A 16,683-nucleotide genomic window follows, 5' to 3' on the forward strand; every position below is an offset into this window, starting at 1 on the left:
AAGGGTTTTTGAAAAACTTTTTTTTTTTGAACAAGAGAGTTAAACGCAGCGGAGAGATTATATCAAATTTTAGTTTAACTTTGCACTTAGGTTTTTCTTGTAAAAGATGTTAGGTTTGAGTGGTGTATGCAATGCAATACGTAAAATAAAAGGAGATAGAGATAGAGAGAGAGAGAGTTTTTATAGTGGTTCGGCTGTTAACTAAGCCTACTCCACTCTTCTTCACAACACATGAAGGTTTGCACTATAAACTCCTTTATAGTACAATCTCCGTTACAACAAGCTCCTTTGATCACTAAGCCCGGCAGTCTTGTTGTTGTAGGTTTTTCAACTTTCTCCAAGTTTACTCCGCCTCTTTCTACTTTACTTGTAGAGATGGTTGAAAAGTTGTGATGATTCTCCAACTTGAAATTCTTGTGATTTGCTTCCTTGATCAGCTTCTTAATCACACAAGAACTTTCAAATAAATCTGAATATCACTTGATAAACTTATGAATATCACACTGAAAATTTTTACTTGAATGACAATATTTCGCGTGTTCCAACCACTTTTAAAGTGAGATGGGACAAGGGTATTTATAGGTGGAATTTCAGATCCGTTGGAGGGAAAGTGAAATTCAAAACCTATTGTTCAGTGTGTAATATCCAATGGGTATTGTTTTCTCCTTTTTCAGAATGTCAGTACTTTCTAGCCGTTTGTCCACTTTTGTGTGAGGACAAAGTGTCTCTTGTTCCTCAAAAAGGTGACAATCATTAAATGCTCCTTGGGATCGTTGCATGTGACCCAAAATGACATTCAGCTATACCCATTCTCAAGGCAGTAGATAAGACAACTTATCAGAGAATGTCTTTGCCTTGGTTGTGAGAGAATGATTGTCCTTATCATTTCTCTTAAACTCCTCGAGTCAATCATACTCTTGATTGCCCGGTTATAAGAGCTTGGCCCTTCCAGATTTCGGCCTAAGATCTTAGTCTTCGGTTCTTCAACTTTTCGTGTCTTCGAGTCTTCGAGTCTTCGATCGAAGTCTTCATGACTTCGGTATGTAAGACTCAAAACCCTTCGTAAACTAAGGATTCGGTTACCTTTTAAGACTAAGATAAACGCATACTCATCTAAGAAAAATTGGGGGTCTCCTCGTATAGTTTGGTATCATCAAAATCAACAACTCGGGGTTCCTAACAATTTCCCCCTTTTTGATGATGCCAACACCCTACATTCATTCTATTCGGCTTTCTTTATCCTTAAAAGGATTTTCATTAAGTGTGCCCGAATAGTTGAAGTTTTACATTTTAAACGAGGAGTGAGATAAAGCTAGATAACACACACACTCTGATCCAAAAGAGAAGTTTCATACATTTTTGCAAAAAGGTAAAACTGACAAAGATTAAAGTCAGAGAGAAAGATCTTCTTATTTTGAGCTCTCGCCAGTCTTCTTCTTCTTCTCCTTTTCCCAAATTTCATACTCTTGAAGTTGCATCATATCATTGATTTCTTTCCTTGCTTTCACAGTATCGAGGCCTTGAATCTTGAAAGCATATTTATGGTGTAACCTTAGCATCAGGTAGTTTTGGACTGCTTCTCCAAGATTTTTTTCTCTTATAACTCCCCAGTCCCACCATGCTATCAGTTCTGGAGCATTCATTCCATCAGAAAAGCTTTGTTGCATGGCAGTTAAGATCTGGGCTATGCCATTCATTTTAGTTCGCCCTTCGGCTGCTTTGGTTATCTTATTTGCGTCTTCCAGTTCCTTCATGACTTTCTCGAATTTCTTTTGTTCTTCTTGCTGAATTCGGAAGATCTCTTCGTCTTTCTTCCTTTGCTCATAAACTTGTTCATTGTGATCTCGCAAGAAATTATGCCTATCCATTGGTTGCTTCTTGTTCCAGAAGGGTGGAATGTTGCATTCTTCCCATTTCTTTCCAGATCCCTCTTTGCACGGGACATACTCGATAGGCTCTCCATTAACTCTTCGAGTCATTACCTTCGGCTCTTTTCCTTGTCTCTTTTGTCTTTTTGAACTCGGTTCACCACTTCTCTTCGGAGATGGTGAAGGGGATGGAGTTTTCCTAATATTTAGGATGGCTTTTCTTTGTTGAGAAATATCATCATCTCGTAAGACAATTTCCTTTCCTTTGTGAGTGTTCTCTTTCATCTCTTCCCCCTTGTTGGCATCATGGACTTCGATGAGAGTATCCACCTTGTCACTCAGCCGGTTGACACAGACTTGCAATTCCTTAAGAGTCCACTCGAATTCACAGACAAGAGATGCTGTTGCATTTTGGTTGCCAGAGACCGTTTCAAGGTTCGAACAAGACAGGTCGAGACGTTCCTTTATGAAGGAATGCTTGGTAACTAAATCACGTTGTATGTTTGTGAGTTCAGTTGCCGAAACCTTCAGAGATCCAAGAGACATAAGATTTTCAGAGAAGGCATTGTCAATCTTCTTTTCAAGAGCAGTGAGTCTTTCATCAGAGGTGGATTTTGAGGATTTCTTTTTCTGTCTTCGGACGGCTTTCTTAATCTTGGTGACGGACTCATTTAGAGATTTGAACTGTTCAGCTTGAGTCCTCGCCAGTCCCTGTATGGCATTCAATAGAGAGGTAAATGCAGAAGAGGTATCAAGGATTACCTCAGAAGAGTCTGAACTCTTGGATGCATCAGCAGAAGGACCATGACTGTCCTTAGAAGGTGCTTCCATGTTTTCACCTTGAACTAAGACAAGTTCTTTGCCTTCGGCAAGATTTTCTTCATCGATTGGTGAGGCTAAGTTCTTGGGACTTGCACTTTTGGATGCTTCCATGTTTACATCCGAAGTGTAGTCTGGAAAGACTTCGACCTCAACATCAACCAAATTAAGATCAGATGTAATCATTTCCTCATCAATTATTTGTAAGCCATCATGATTCGCACCTCGAGATGCTTCCATTGTTTCATCTCGGGCTGAACTAGGACTTAGCAGGATATGTGCGTCCATGGATTCGGTGGGAGCAGACTTCGGCTCATCAGTATGGTGCTGATCAGGTTCATCATTTGCACGAGTTGTCTGAACTCCTGTGTTGGAAGGATTTACAGGTCGAGAAGAAGGAACATGACCTCCAGAAGGGTCATCATTGTCATCACCATCATCGTTATCATCCTTTTTATCTCGACATCCTTGATTCTGATTGGAATCCGAATCCGCAGCATCATCTTCGTCTTGTTGACGACTCGGTCCAACATCTGGTCTAAGGTCTCGTATTTCAGTCTGTGCTCGAGAGATGTTGTGAATTTTGGCAATCTGCATGTCTTCCAACAGAAGTCGTTCCCGAGGAGTTCGGTAGCCAACATTCAAATCCACAGATTTGCCAAACCGAGTTGTTTTTCCTTGGAGTTTTTCAGCAAAAACCCTTAACCGAGTTGTTTTTCCTTGGAGTTTTTCAGCAAAAACCCTTTCTATTGTTGTTTTTCCTTGGAGTTTTTCAGCAAAAACCCTTTCTATTTCATCTGGCCGTGTGGCGTCAAAAACAGATCGTGTCCCCATCCAATCAAGAGCTGTGGCGTCAAAAACAGATCGTGTCCCCATCCAATCAAGAGCCCATTCTTCTTCTTCTGCCATTGTCCCCATCCAATCAAGAGCCCATTCTTCTTCTTCTGCCATCTCGCTGATTGTGCTTGCTATGACCCGAAGACTAGATGCCATCTCGCTGATTGTGCTTGCTATGACCCGAAGACTAGAGATCCGCCATTTTTGCCAATTATACATGCGAGCAAGTTCGCGTCTCAGTATTTCTTCGTGAGAGCATTCGGCTATCAAAGCTTCGGTAGGAGCTTCGGCAGGAGGCAAGTCAGCTTTAGAGTCATCATATGTCAACTGTTGTGCAAGAGCTGCATCGGCATTAATTTGTTGAGTGATGGGATCAGGAAGAAGGACAAGTTGCTGATCAGATGCAGGAACATTAGGTTCGGGTGCTTCAGACAAAATTTCTTCAATCCGAGTGGTTGACACACGTGGCCATTGCAAACAGAGATGTCGATTGACATAATCAAGAGCAAACAATATTTGGGCCATCGAAGGAGACATGTGTTCTATGCTTTGTCTTCGAACAGTTGCAGACATTGGTTGATAGGTGTGATCACCGACTTCATCAGCATCTCCTTCAGATTCTTCTTCTATCATGGTGGATTCGGAATCTGACTTATCTCTGACACGCGGCAAGGTGATAGCCAGCGAGGGAGCAACGGGACTTTCAGGTTCATCAACCAAAGGTTTGGGAGATGGTACCTTTTCGGAGACAGGTAGAGCAGAGGTAGATGCAATTTGAGTGGATTTTGTCATTAGCCTAGTGAGAGGCGTTGCAATTTGAGTGGATTTTGTCATTAGCCTAGTGAGAGGCGTGTCAATTTGAGTGGATTTTGTCATTAGCCTAGTGAGAGGCGTGTAATCTTCCTCATCACTATCTTCCCTGGAAAGATCAAGAGGAGGAGGAAGGACTCGGTGACTATCTTCAGGTGGGGTTTCCTTCGGTTCCTCTTCTGCTGGTAAAACAGCAGTGTCATGTTCCACTTCAACTTCATTAATTCGATCAGTCTTTTGCTTCTTTTTCGGACGCTTTAGCTGTTTGGCTTTTCTCTTCTTGGTTACTTCTTTTGATGTCTCCGCCTCCTTCTCATGAGAGGATTCGGCTCCTTTTCCTTCAGACTTGTGACTTTCTGAAGTTTTTGTGAGATCTTTCTCATGCGATCTCTTTGAATGTTTATGCTTCTTTGATTTCTTCTTCTGGGCAGCTTCCACAATTTCTGCCTTGCGCTTTTTAGATGACTTCCGTGGCTCTACCTCTTCTGAGAGTTCGGTATGCTTCGAGGATTTAGCATGTTCGGAGGTTGTTGGTTTTGAAGGCTCGGGTAGTGTCTTCGGTTGATGCGTAGAGCCTTCCGAACCGTGGCCTTTAGCCATCTCTGATTCCCCCTGTCCAACTGAACTTTTGGACGATTTGGAGTGAGATTTCTTCTTTTGCTTTCTTAAGGCAGCTTCTAGTTCATCTGCCTTTCTCTTGAGGTAGTTTGGTGGCTTTGAGGACATGTGGTAATGATTTCGGTGTGATATGGTTCCCGTGCGCACCTTCACTTTCTTATCTCTCAGAATAGCACTGAGCATGAACCCATAGCCAAGTACTTTTACAATCCATCCCGTCGTGGGGTTAACACCTGTTTGAATGTTGTCAACTAAGAAGTCGAAAATAACATGTGACCAATCAACAGGATAATTCTCCAATAGAGCACATAACATCCTCATCTTTTTGTCAGATATATCGTCAATTCCAGATTGTTTACTTTCAACAATCTTGTTCAGGATATCTACAACAAATTCATAATCCATCTTTAACATCTTCTTTTTCAAAACAGATGGAAACGATGAGGGTTGATTGTGATTCTTCATCTTCTTCCACATCTTCTTCCTGCTATACGCTTTCTCAGAGCAATCTGGATGGAAAGCATCTCCATAGAGGGGAAAGTCAAAAACTCTCCTAATATCTTCTTGAGTTATCACAACCGTGGTGCCATTGACCACTGAGTGAATTTCATCAACTCCATCATCATAATGAACTTCAGCATTAATGTAGAACTGCGTTACATCAATGGGATACCATGCTTTGTGATTAAAAGTGACAAACTTTAGAAGATTACTATCCTCAAGGCATTTTACCACGTGATTTCCAAAATCTTTATCAAGAACTTTATCAAGGAAACCTTTCACATCAAGCATCGAACCGGCCTTTACCATGCAACTGCTTGACTTCTGACCTTTGACAGAAGTGGAGAAGAACTTGAAGACTTCCACATCCTCGCACGGTCTGGTTATAACCGGTGGAGGTCTGAACGGTTCTTGAGTGGCTGGCAACTTTTTCGGTAAGGGTGAGGGTTTTTGGCGGCGGACCATGAACATCTACGACATCATCGGAGGAGGAACTTGAACTTTCCGATGAAGAACTTGATCCAGAAGAGGACATGATTCGCAACCTTTGGTGTTTTTGGGTTTTAGGGTTAAAAAAGGATAACGGTACTTTGTGAGAAAGGGTAAAAGGTAAAACTGAGGGTGTGAGAGATTTATATATGAAGAGAGATAATGGATCGGGTGTATCGAGTCATTTCAGAAGAAGTGGGTCGTCTTTATGTGTAAGAGACAAAAGCCCTTAAATGTCCTTTAATGAGGGGGCAAAAATGGCATATAGCCGTGGTCGAGGTATATACTGATAAGGGTAGTTTCCCATAAGGTGAAAGAAGCCATTTAATGAGGGGAGAGAAAACCACTCATTTTTCTATCACATCTTGATGGCCCGTCCTTTCACGTCCGGCAGTTCTGAGAAGGTGGAGCGTAATCCTCGGCACTTACTTCGAATAGGGCACTGACACGTGTACTCACGTTGTCAAGTTGAACGGTCAGTAGAGATTGTGTTCAAGAATCTTATTCAATAAGATACATTTGCAATAAGATTAAGGCTTCGGTATCTTAACCCTTCGGTCAATAAGAGTTCGGTCTTCATATATGCTTTGTGCTTTGGCAGTCTTCGGTAGTTTGTCATCCTTCGGTAAGATTTTAACACTTCGGAAAGAAAAGACAGACTACGCAAGCAAACTGGAAAAACCATTTATTCAATAAAGATAACAGGAGACAACCAAGTTAAAATTTTTCAACAGACCACCCCATCCCCGATCTACAAAGCATGACATTTATCTTCTCGCCTTGCCTTTGCCCCTATTCTTTGCATGTCGACTATTTGCAGTAGACATAAGGCTTTGCCCTTGGCTGCTCTCCGTAGTAGGAGGGCTGGGAGTTGGTAGAGTATTCGGGGCAGCTTCCGGAACCCAAGATGGAGCCATCGGTCCGTAGCCAGGTTCGCTTTCGAGCACCGAGTACTTGTCGGACACATCATCTGGTTCAAGCATCGCAAGATAGTCAAGGTAGTCCTCGTCATGATCAGGATTTACTGGCTGGTTTGGACCTTGGTTCTGTTGATACCATCCTTGAATATTATTCCACGCATCATCTCCAGACATGGTAGGGGGCTCGGGCACATAGTCCTCGGATTCCGAATCGGAAAGTTCCAGAGGATGTGCAGAGGTGTCACCTTGGAGAGGCTCTCCCTTCTCTTCTCTCAGTTTGTTAAGCTTGCTGGTGCCTTCCTTTAGTAAAAGTCGGAACGAAAACCTCTTTTTGGTGGGTTTCTCTTCAGAGCAAGCCTTTTTGCCTTTGCCTTTATCCATATCTGCAAAATAGAAAACAACACAAGGAATTAGGTGTTAGAATACCTTTTCCTTCCTCGGTTGTGATCTATTTATAGAGAGACTGAGACGTTGTGATTTGCTGAGATCCTTCTGACGTGACCAATCAGAGTTGCAACCGTCCAAAGTTCTGTGAACTTCTGATTCTGATGTGCATTAACTGCAGGATGTCATAACCGATAAGTCCTTTCAGTTTTGGAGCGATTCATTTGTCTCTCATTAATTCATTTCGATCATTCCGAGTTCATGTCTTAGAGTAGAGAATCTTGTTTCGGCAAGAGGTTTCGTGAGTATATCTACAAGCTGGTCTTCGGTATTTACATATTCAAGCTTGATATCCTTTTTCTCCACATGATCTCGAATAAAGTGATATTTGATATCAATATGCTTGGTTCTGGAGTGTAACACCGAATTTTGAGTTATTGCTATAGCACTTGTGTTATCACACATAATGCTTACTTCTTTGGCAGATACACTGTAGTCTTTAAGTTGTTGCATCATCCACAATATTTGTGCACAACAACTACCAGCCGCTATGTATTCGGCTTCAGCAGTGCTCGTAGCGATTGAATTCTGCTTTTTGCTAAACCATGAGACAAGCCTTCCCCCTAAGAATTGACATGTCCCTGATGTGCTTTTTCGATCAATTTTGCAACCAGCAAAATCTGCATCCGAATACCCAACTAAGTCGAAGACATCACTCTTCGGATACCAGAGACCCACACTTTGAGTCTCTTTTAGATATCTCAGTATCTTTTTGGCAGCGCTTAAGTGACTCTCCTTCGGCTTTGCTTGAAATCGAGCACATACTCCTACGGCAAATGATATATCTGGACGGCTTGCTGTTAGATATAATAAAGAACTAATGATTCCTCTATACTTCGTTTGATCTACTTCTTTCCCTTCGTTATCGATGTCCATTCGTAGCGAAGTGTTCATGGGTATTTTCACTGTTAGGAACATCATGTAATAGGTTTTGATGATACCAACTGTTAAGTAGAAATCCCCAAGTCTCGATGCATAGGCAAAAACGCTGTAAGTTCGACAAGTAAACCAAGAGCGAAAATACAACCGGGTAACTTTGAGCTCAACTCGGAAAATATTTAAGCTTGAGGGAAATTTGTTTGAACATCTTAGAAGTCTCGTGTGTTGTAATCATATAGACAGATCAGAAGAAAGCATGGGACAACACTGGAGGAATAAGGGTCTGCGAGACATCAACTAAGTCTCGAGACATAAGCAGAGTTCGAGAGGTAGGACCTCTCGATACAGTTATCCAGTTCGAGACATAAACAGAGTTCGAGAGATAGACCTCTCGATATTTGAGTTCGAGACATTAAGCAATCAAGATATCAACCTTGGTCTCGATACACTAACAATTCTCCAACAAAGCTGAAGGACGGTCATACTTAAAGTCTGGGGTCTCGAACTAACTCGAACTCGTGCTAACTAAAAGGGGATAACATTTTCGCTGCGCATAAAACTTTGTCTTCACCTCGTGAGGTATCGAACCTAAACATCCTAAGTTCAATACACACGAGAGGTTGAAAAGATTTGCAAAAACTTATACAAGTCTATTCACCCCCCCCCCCTCTAGACTTGTACCCCATCCCCTTGGGACCAACAATTGGTATCAGAGCAAGTTCTCTGATCGATATAAACCTTTGTTTATATTGCCTAGAGATCCTTCTTTGAAAAATCCTTTAAAAGTTTTCAAAGCACGAGATAATTCTTCTAATATGGATAGCATGTTGTCGAGACATCTTCTCTTTGATCTTAGCAGGTTCGATGACTGGAAAACACGCATGCTTGCGTATCTATCAGCCCTCCATGATGAGATGGCCGAAGTTATAACATCTGGACCAGTCAAGATCATGATGGTAAACACGACTGCTGAGCAAACCAGAGAAACACCGAAGTATGTCGCCAAACCTAGGGAAGAATGGACAAGTGATGATAGGAAGAGAAACAACTTGGACAACATTGCCAAGGATATTCTCTTCAGAGCTATAGACGAAACCATCTTTCCAAAAGTAAGAAAGTGCAAAAAGGCGAAAGAGGTATGGGATACTTTGATGTTGATTGGTGAAGGTGACGAACAGGAGAAGGAGAACAAGCTTACCGTGGCCATGAAGAAGTTCGAGGACTTCAAGATGAAGCCAGGGGAGAGCATCGACAGCATGGAATCTCGTTTCATGAAGCTATCAATAGAGATCAGTGATCTCGAGAAGGAGATTCCACAAAAGGAGCTAAACCTGAAGGTCTTACGAGGCCTTACCAAGGAGTGGGAAATGAAGGTGATCACAATGCGTGATCACAGGGATTTGAAGAACACCACAACCGACCAACTATTCAGAGATCTCAAAGCCTTCGAATTTGAGATATTTCCAAGAGATGAGGACTTGGTGGACAGACGGAATGTGGCACTGGTTGCGGACCAACCAACCACCTCCTCAAGGTCAGATCCTAATCCCACTGATTTTTTATCTGACGAACAGTTTGCTTTCTTCATAAGAAAATTCAGGAAGTTCATGAAGAAGACACCGGAAAGCAATACAAGTTCACCTTCCTCCTCAAGAAGGAAAAATGAGAAATACACATCCAGAGGAATGGAGGAAGAAGATCAAGGTCTATGCTACAACTGCAGGAGACCAGGGCACTTCAAGGCTGACTGTCCTTACCCTAAGGTAAGCAAGTATCAAGGCCTAGAAGGTAGGAACTCCAGGAGAAAGGAGGAACCTAAAGAGAAGCCAGCACAAAGTGGCTTCAAGGGAGATACAAAGAAACATCTGCGCAGAAAGGCGCTTGTTGCTGAGGAACTCGAGAGAACAATCGAGGAGTCCGAGACGTCAAGCTCCAGTGAAAGCAGCAGCAGCTCAGAGGATGAGAGGGGGCTCATCTGCTTATACACCGAGGAAGAAGAGAATCAATGCCTAATGGCCATTGACAATGAGGTAACCTCTACTTCCACATCTCGCTGCTCTACTTCTACCTCTCGTTGTTCTTCTTTCAGAAGCGATGAAGATCCCTTTGAGATGCTTGAAACATTTAAAAGGGATCTCGCAGTCGCTAATAGCACTCATGCCAAAATCAGGGAAGAAAACAGCAAGCTAACCGCTGAAAGAGATATGCTTAAGAACGTCTCGAAAGAGAATTCGGAGCTAACTCTCAAAGTAAGTGAGTTAGAAGCTAAAATAATCCAACTAACTGAAGAGTGCAAAACTCGAGAGATCACAGAAAATGATCTTAGAAAGGTTATAGCATCATACTCTAATTCCTCCAAAGCTATGGAGAAAATGGTGAATGATCACAGACCTACAAGTGATAGAACCGGTCTAGGGTTCCATCGAGACCATCTCTCGAGAAATAAACAGACCAACGGTTTGGGAACTTCAAGAAATGGAGGATCTCAACCCAAACCAAATAAAGGTCATAAAGGACCAACAGAAAAGACCAGAGTAGCTATTCATAAACCGTCCCTATACACCAGCAATGGAAAGTATAGGAAAGCTACGAAGAATGGCCGGGTAAACAATATCGAGAGATCACCTTGCTATCTCTCGCAAGGCCATTCCAAGTACAAAAAGAGCTACATTCCATATAATGCGCCTCAAGGCAAATATGGAAGGTCTGAGATCCACATAGTTAGGAACTCACGGATGGAGAAAGGAAGACTCTATCCATCTAGTGAGAATTGGTCATCAAATCACAAGTTCTGGAAGAAACCTCACTTTCAGCAATTTCACATGACCAAACAGCGTATGAAAGGCATGGTGCATAAGCCGGTCGAAAAGTCTCTACCTAAGTTGATTTATGCACCAAAGAGGCCTAAAACCTTTGCTAGCATTCCTTATGATTATCAAACGTACAATGGCTACATTGCGCCTAGGCCTGGAATAATGGGCACAAGGTATAAATGGATGCCTAAACTCACTAACCCACCAGGACCCAAAGTTTGGGTACCTAAACTTGCTTAATTGCCTTGCAGGACACCAGGGACATGTGGTTCATTGACAGTGGATGTTCGAGACATATGACGGGAAATCTAACACTGCTAGAGAACATCCAACCTATCGAAGGTCCCTTGGTGACATTTGGCGACAACGAGAAGAAGGGACGCACAAAAGCTGTTGGTGAAATTCAAAAGAATGAGCTAGTTATTAAGGGAGTATCCTACGTCGAAGGGCTCAAGTTCAATCTCCTTAGTACAAGCCAGTTCTGTGACAAGGGCTACAAAGTTATCTTCACCAAAAGCAAATGCCAGATTATGAGCGAGGAATCTCTCGAAGTCGTCTTGGAAGCAGCAAGGAAAGGAAACATGTACATAGTGGATTGGAGGTCTGCAAAACCATCCCTATGTATGCTAGCAAGGAGCAAGGAAGATTTATGCTGGGATTGGCATAGTAAGCTTAGTCATCTGAACTTCAAAACTATCAACAAGCTTACTAAGAGGAACCTAGTGGAAGGACTGCCCAAAGTGACGTTTCGAAAGGATAAAATTTGTGAGGCATGTCAACGTTGCAAACAGATCTAATCCTCTTTCAAGAGCAAAGCCGAGACATCATCCACTAGACCATTAAGTCTTCTTCACATGGACTTATTTGGCCCAGTGGATCCACCCAGCATAAAGGGAAAGAAGTACACTCTTGTGGTAGTAGATGACTACACAAGATTCACATGGACCGTGTTCTTAACCAAGAAAAGTGAGACAAAAATTGCCCTGCCAAATCTCTTGAAGCAAGTTCAAGTTGAAAAGGATGTCTCGATACTAAAGATCCGGTCAGATCAAGGTGGAGAGTTCATAAATCAAGTAATCGAGAGCTACTGCAACGAGAACGGGATTCATCATCAACTGTCAGCTGCTCGAACGCCTCAACAGAACGGGGTTGCTGAAAGAAGGAATAGAACTCTCAAAGAAGCCGCAAGGACCATGCTCTCACAAGCCAACATATCACAAGGATTTTGGGCAGAAGCAATCAACACAGCGTGCTATACCCAAAATCGGTCCTTGATCGTGAAAGGAGTTGGAAAGACTCCATATGAGTTGTGGAATGAAAGAAAACCGAATGTAAGCCACTTCCACACATTCGGGTGCAAATGCTATATCCACAACAATGGGAAGGCTCAACGAAGAACTTTTGAAGAAAAGGCAGATGATGGAGTATTTCTAGGATACTCATCAACAAGCAAAGCATTCAGAGTCTTCAACAAGCGGAGTTTAGTGGTTGAAGAGTCCATACATGTTACCTTTGATGAAAGGGCATCGACAGATCAACCATCAAAGACAACGGAAGCAGCTGAGGAAGATCAGCCAGAGTCTATCGAGAGATCAAACTTACCTCTCGAAGACAAGCAGTCTATAGTTCGAGACGTAGCGGAACTCCAGTCAGAATCAGATGATGAAGAGTCTACCAAGAAGAAAGCTCCTGACTCAGTTGATCAAATCCAGATCATAGATGTTCAACCCACATCTCAACCTTCAACGGAAGCATCAACTGAGGAGCCACAACCCAACCTAAGATGGTTGAAGAGTCACCCTGCTGATCAAGTGATTGGAGATGTACGTGACAGAGTTCAAACCAGATCAGCATACAGAGAAAGCATGTTTGCTTGCTTTCTATCTCAAATAGAGCCTAAGGTGATCGAAGAGGCTCTATGTGATCCAGATTGGGTGCAAGCCATGCAAGAGGAACTTCATCAGTTTGAACGGAACGATGTTTGGGAACTAGTTCCGAGACCTCATCATCAGAATGTCATTGGTACAAAGTGGGTTTTCAGAAACAAGATGAATGAGGATGGAGTTATTGTTAGGAACAAGGCCAGACTTGTTGCCAAAGGCTACTGTCAGGAGGAAGGAATAGATTTTGATGAAACCTTCGCTCCAGTGGCACGTCTCGAAGCCATACGCATCTTTCTCGCATATGCCGCCTTCAAAGACTTTAAGGTATATCAAATGGATGTCAAGAGCGCTTTTCTGAACGGACTTCTCGAAGAAGAGGTGTACGTTGAACAACCTCCGGGTTTCTTGAAGGACGTGGGAGCTGACAAAGTATACAAATTAAAGAAGGCACTTTACGGCTTAAAACAAGCTCCGAGAGCTTGGTATGATACCTTATCCTCTTTTCTACTTCAGTGTGGGTTCACCAAAGGCCTAGTGGACAAAACATTGTTTAGAATTAAGGACGGGGATCACATCTTATTGGTGCAAATCTATGTGGACGATATCATTTTTGGAAGCACCAATCCAGACTTGTGCGAGAAGTTCTCCAGATTGATGAAAGGGAAGTTCGAGATGAGCATGATGGGAGAACTAAACTACTTCCTTGGATTACAAGTGAGACAGCTTAAGGAAGGCATCTTCATCAATCAGGAGAAATACACCAAGGATCTGCTCAGAAAATACAATATAGAAGGGAAATCCTCAGTCAAAGTACCCATGGGAACCTCTCTACGTATCGATGTCGACAGTGAAGGTCGAGAGGTCGATCAAACTACATATCGAGGTATCATCGGATCTCTTCTCTATTTAACTGCTAGTAGACCAGATATATCCTTTGCAGTAGGTGTATGTGCTAGGTTTCAGGCAAGTCCTAAGGAAAGCCACTTAAATGCATCTAAAAAGATTCTTAGATATCTCAAAGGTACGCAAAGTGTTGGACTTTGGTATTCGAGAGGTGGATCTTTCGAACTTATGGGTTACTCAGATGCGGACTTTGCCGGCTGTAAGATAGATCGAAAAAGCACATCAGGGACATGTCAGTTTCTAGGTGGAAGACTTGTCTCATGGTTTAGCAAGAAACAGCATTCAATAGCTACAAGCACCGCTGAGGCAGAGTATGTAGCAGCTGGAAGTTGCTGTGCTCAGGTTTTATGGATGAAGCAACAATTACTGGATTATGGGGTTGAGTGTAAGGAGGTTAAGATCATGTGTGACAATACAAGTGCTATTGCCATCACCCACAATCCAGTGTTACATTCTAGAACAAAGCATATTGATATTAAGTATCACTTCATCCGAGACCATGTTGAGAGGAAGGACATTATTTTGGAATATGTTGCAACGGAGGAGCAACTAGCAGATATTTTCACAAAAGCGTTATGTGAAAATAGATTCTCTCAACTAAGGTTAGAATTGGGAATGATAGAATTGGGATGAATGGTCAAATCTTATCTTCTTGTATTTAGTGCCATGAACTGTTTCGCATGTGAGGGGCGGTTTCATCAACTTTATGGCAGCTTTGGAGTTACACAAGCATTGAATGGTCATTCATATTGCATCCCGTGACTCAAAAGTGATAACCTTATTGGGCTATAAATAAGAGGGTTTCTTTCAGAAGTTCATATCATCAACTTCCCATGGAGAAAAAGAAAGGAAAAGATGATGTTCCATTCTTTTATAGAGGAAAGAAACCGGCAGTCAAGTCCAAAGATTTTCAAGGAGAAAACTATCCAGAATCAACGAAGGGTGAACAGAGTACGGAGCTTCCTGATAATCCAAGCAAGAATCATATTCCCATCCAAGGTGAATGGATCCCCAAATACGAGGAGATCCACAACGATGGGATACTGGAATCAGGAAGAGAGTCTTGCACAAGAGGGACTCCTACTGCTGCACATTCTGGAAAAGGGCCTTCCTCAACCAAATGGAGAACCAAGGGAAATGGAGAGGAAGACCAGATGGGACTTTCTGAGGTCAGCAGCAGTCAAAGGGGTGATCATACCTAATCCAAAGACCTTAAGAGGATTAGCGATGAAGATGGTCACTCCCAACTACAGTAAGCAGCTCCGGAGAGAAGAACAAGAAAAGGGAATAGCCACCCCTAGTTCTGTTATTAGACAAATAGGACTTTAGATGGCTAGTTCCTGCTTTAACGATAGATTCCTATTAGGCTGACCAAGGCCAAACAAAAGTTTCTAGGGAATCTAATAGGATATTGATTCATATGTAATGTATCTGGAAATCACTAAATGAACTTAAGGATATGTTCCAAGTGATATCTTTTAGATGAATCAAACGTGTTTTTCTTGCAATCTGTGTTCGAAAGGTAGTTCAAGAGGTCACCCGATCAGTTTGTCTACATACGTTATGTCTCGAAGAAGGGTAGTTCGAGAGGTCACTTCGAAAGATAACAAACTGATATCTCTGAACGGAGGAATAAGGAGGGTTAGGGATCAATCACTCAGGGGGAAGATCCTTAACCAGATCAAGACGGAGGAATAAGGAGGTTTAGGGATCAATCACTCAGGGGGAAGATCCTTAAACTCATGTGGAAGACAATTCACCTTCGAGAGGTGAATCTGATATATGAGGGGAAACGGCTAACTTTGGATATTAATGCTAGCCACGTGGTCATCGGTTACTGACGGTTTTCCGCACTTAAGGGCATTATCTTGATTAATGGGAGCATGCCTGTATAAACATCTCATTATATCCCACTATCCAAAAACCGCATTATACTTTACCAAAATATCCTTACCATATATTACATACATAACCGTTATAAAGGGTATTTCTGACCTTTTACTTCTTTGAAATTAACCGGTATCTTTCCTCGGATCAAATATTCTACCCTACCCATATATCCAACCCGAATCCACATGATATAAAAGCCAAATCCTTCTTCTTTACCCGGATTCAAGCTAAAACCGTTTACCCAAAATCCCCAAATCCTAAACGCAGTACACATTCCCTCCAAAACATCTAACCTTCATCAATGGCGTCCGAATCCTCTACATCAACCTCATCTTCCGACGCATATCAGAGGGAGTTGCTACACATTCGCTCTCAGATCAAACAAGTCAAGGCGGGGAGTATCCTTGACAGAAATGGCTTCATCACCAACTCCCCTAATCCAAAAATGGCGGAAAAAGTCCTGAAGAAGTTTGAGAAAGCAGGACTGATGAAATACATGACGCACGACTACGGGACCGTTCACCCCCTCGACTTCACAGAATGGTTCGCAAATGCCAAGGTCACGAAGGGTAAAATCGAAAGCCGCTTTAATGATTTTCCCATCACAACATCTGTAGGTGACCTCAGAGCGGCATTTGATTTCGCGTCATCGGAGGAAGCAGTCAAGCATCTATCGGATTACGACTTGGACAAGCAAGCCTTCTGGGAGAAAATCCGACTAGCGACTGCACCACCCAGAGCATCCTCTGCCCTCCGCAAGTACCACCTAAAGGAGAGGTTTGCTCTCGCTGCCGACCTAATCATGAAGTTTGTGCTCGGCAAGGTGTCCGAAACTGACGAGGTTAGTCTAGACCTCCTCAAAATCCTCCATGCCATTTGGAACAACAACAAGCTGGACTGGGCACATATTATCTTCAACTTCCTCCAACAGCAAGTGATGCGCTCAGTCTCCAACGCCAACCTGTCGATCAGTAAAAAGGTTGGTTTCGGCTTTGTTGTGCAATTTCTC

Source organism: Ipomoea triloba, chromosome 2 (genome assembly GCF_003576645.1).
Source record: "Ipomoea triloba cultivar NCNSP0323 chromosome 2, ASM357664v1".
In the NCBI taxonomy this organism is placed as follows: domain Eukaryota; kingdom Viridiplantae; phylum Streptophyta; class Magnoliopsida; order Solanales; family Convolvulaceae; genus Ipomoea; species Ipomoea triloba.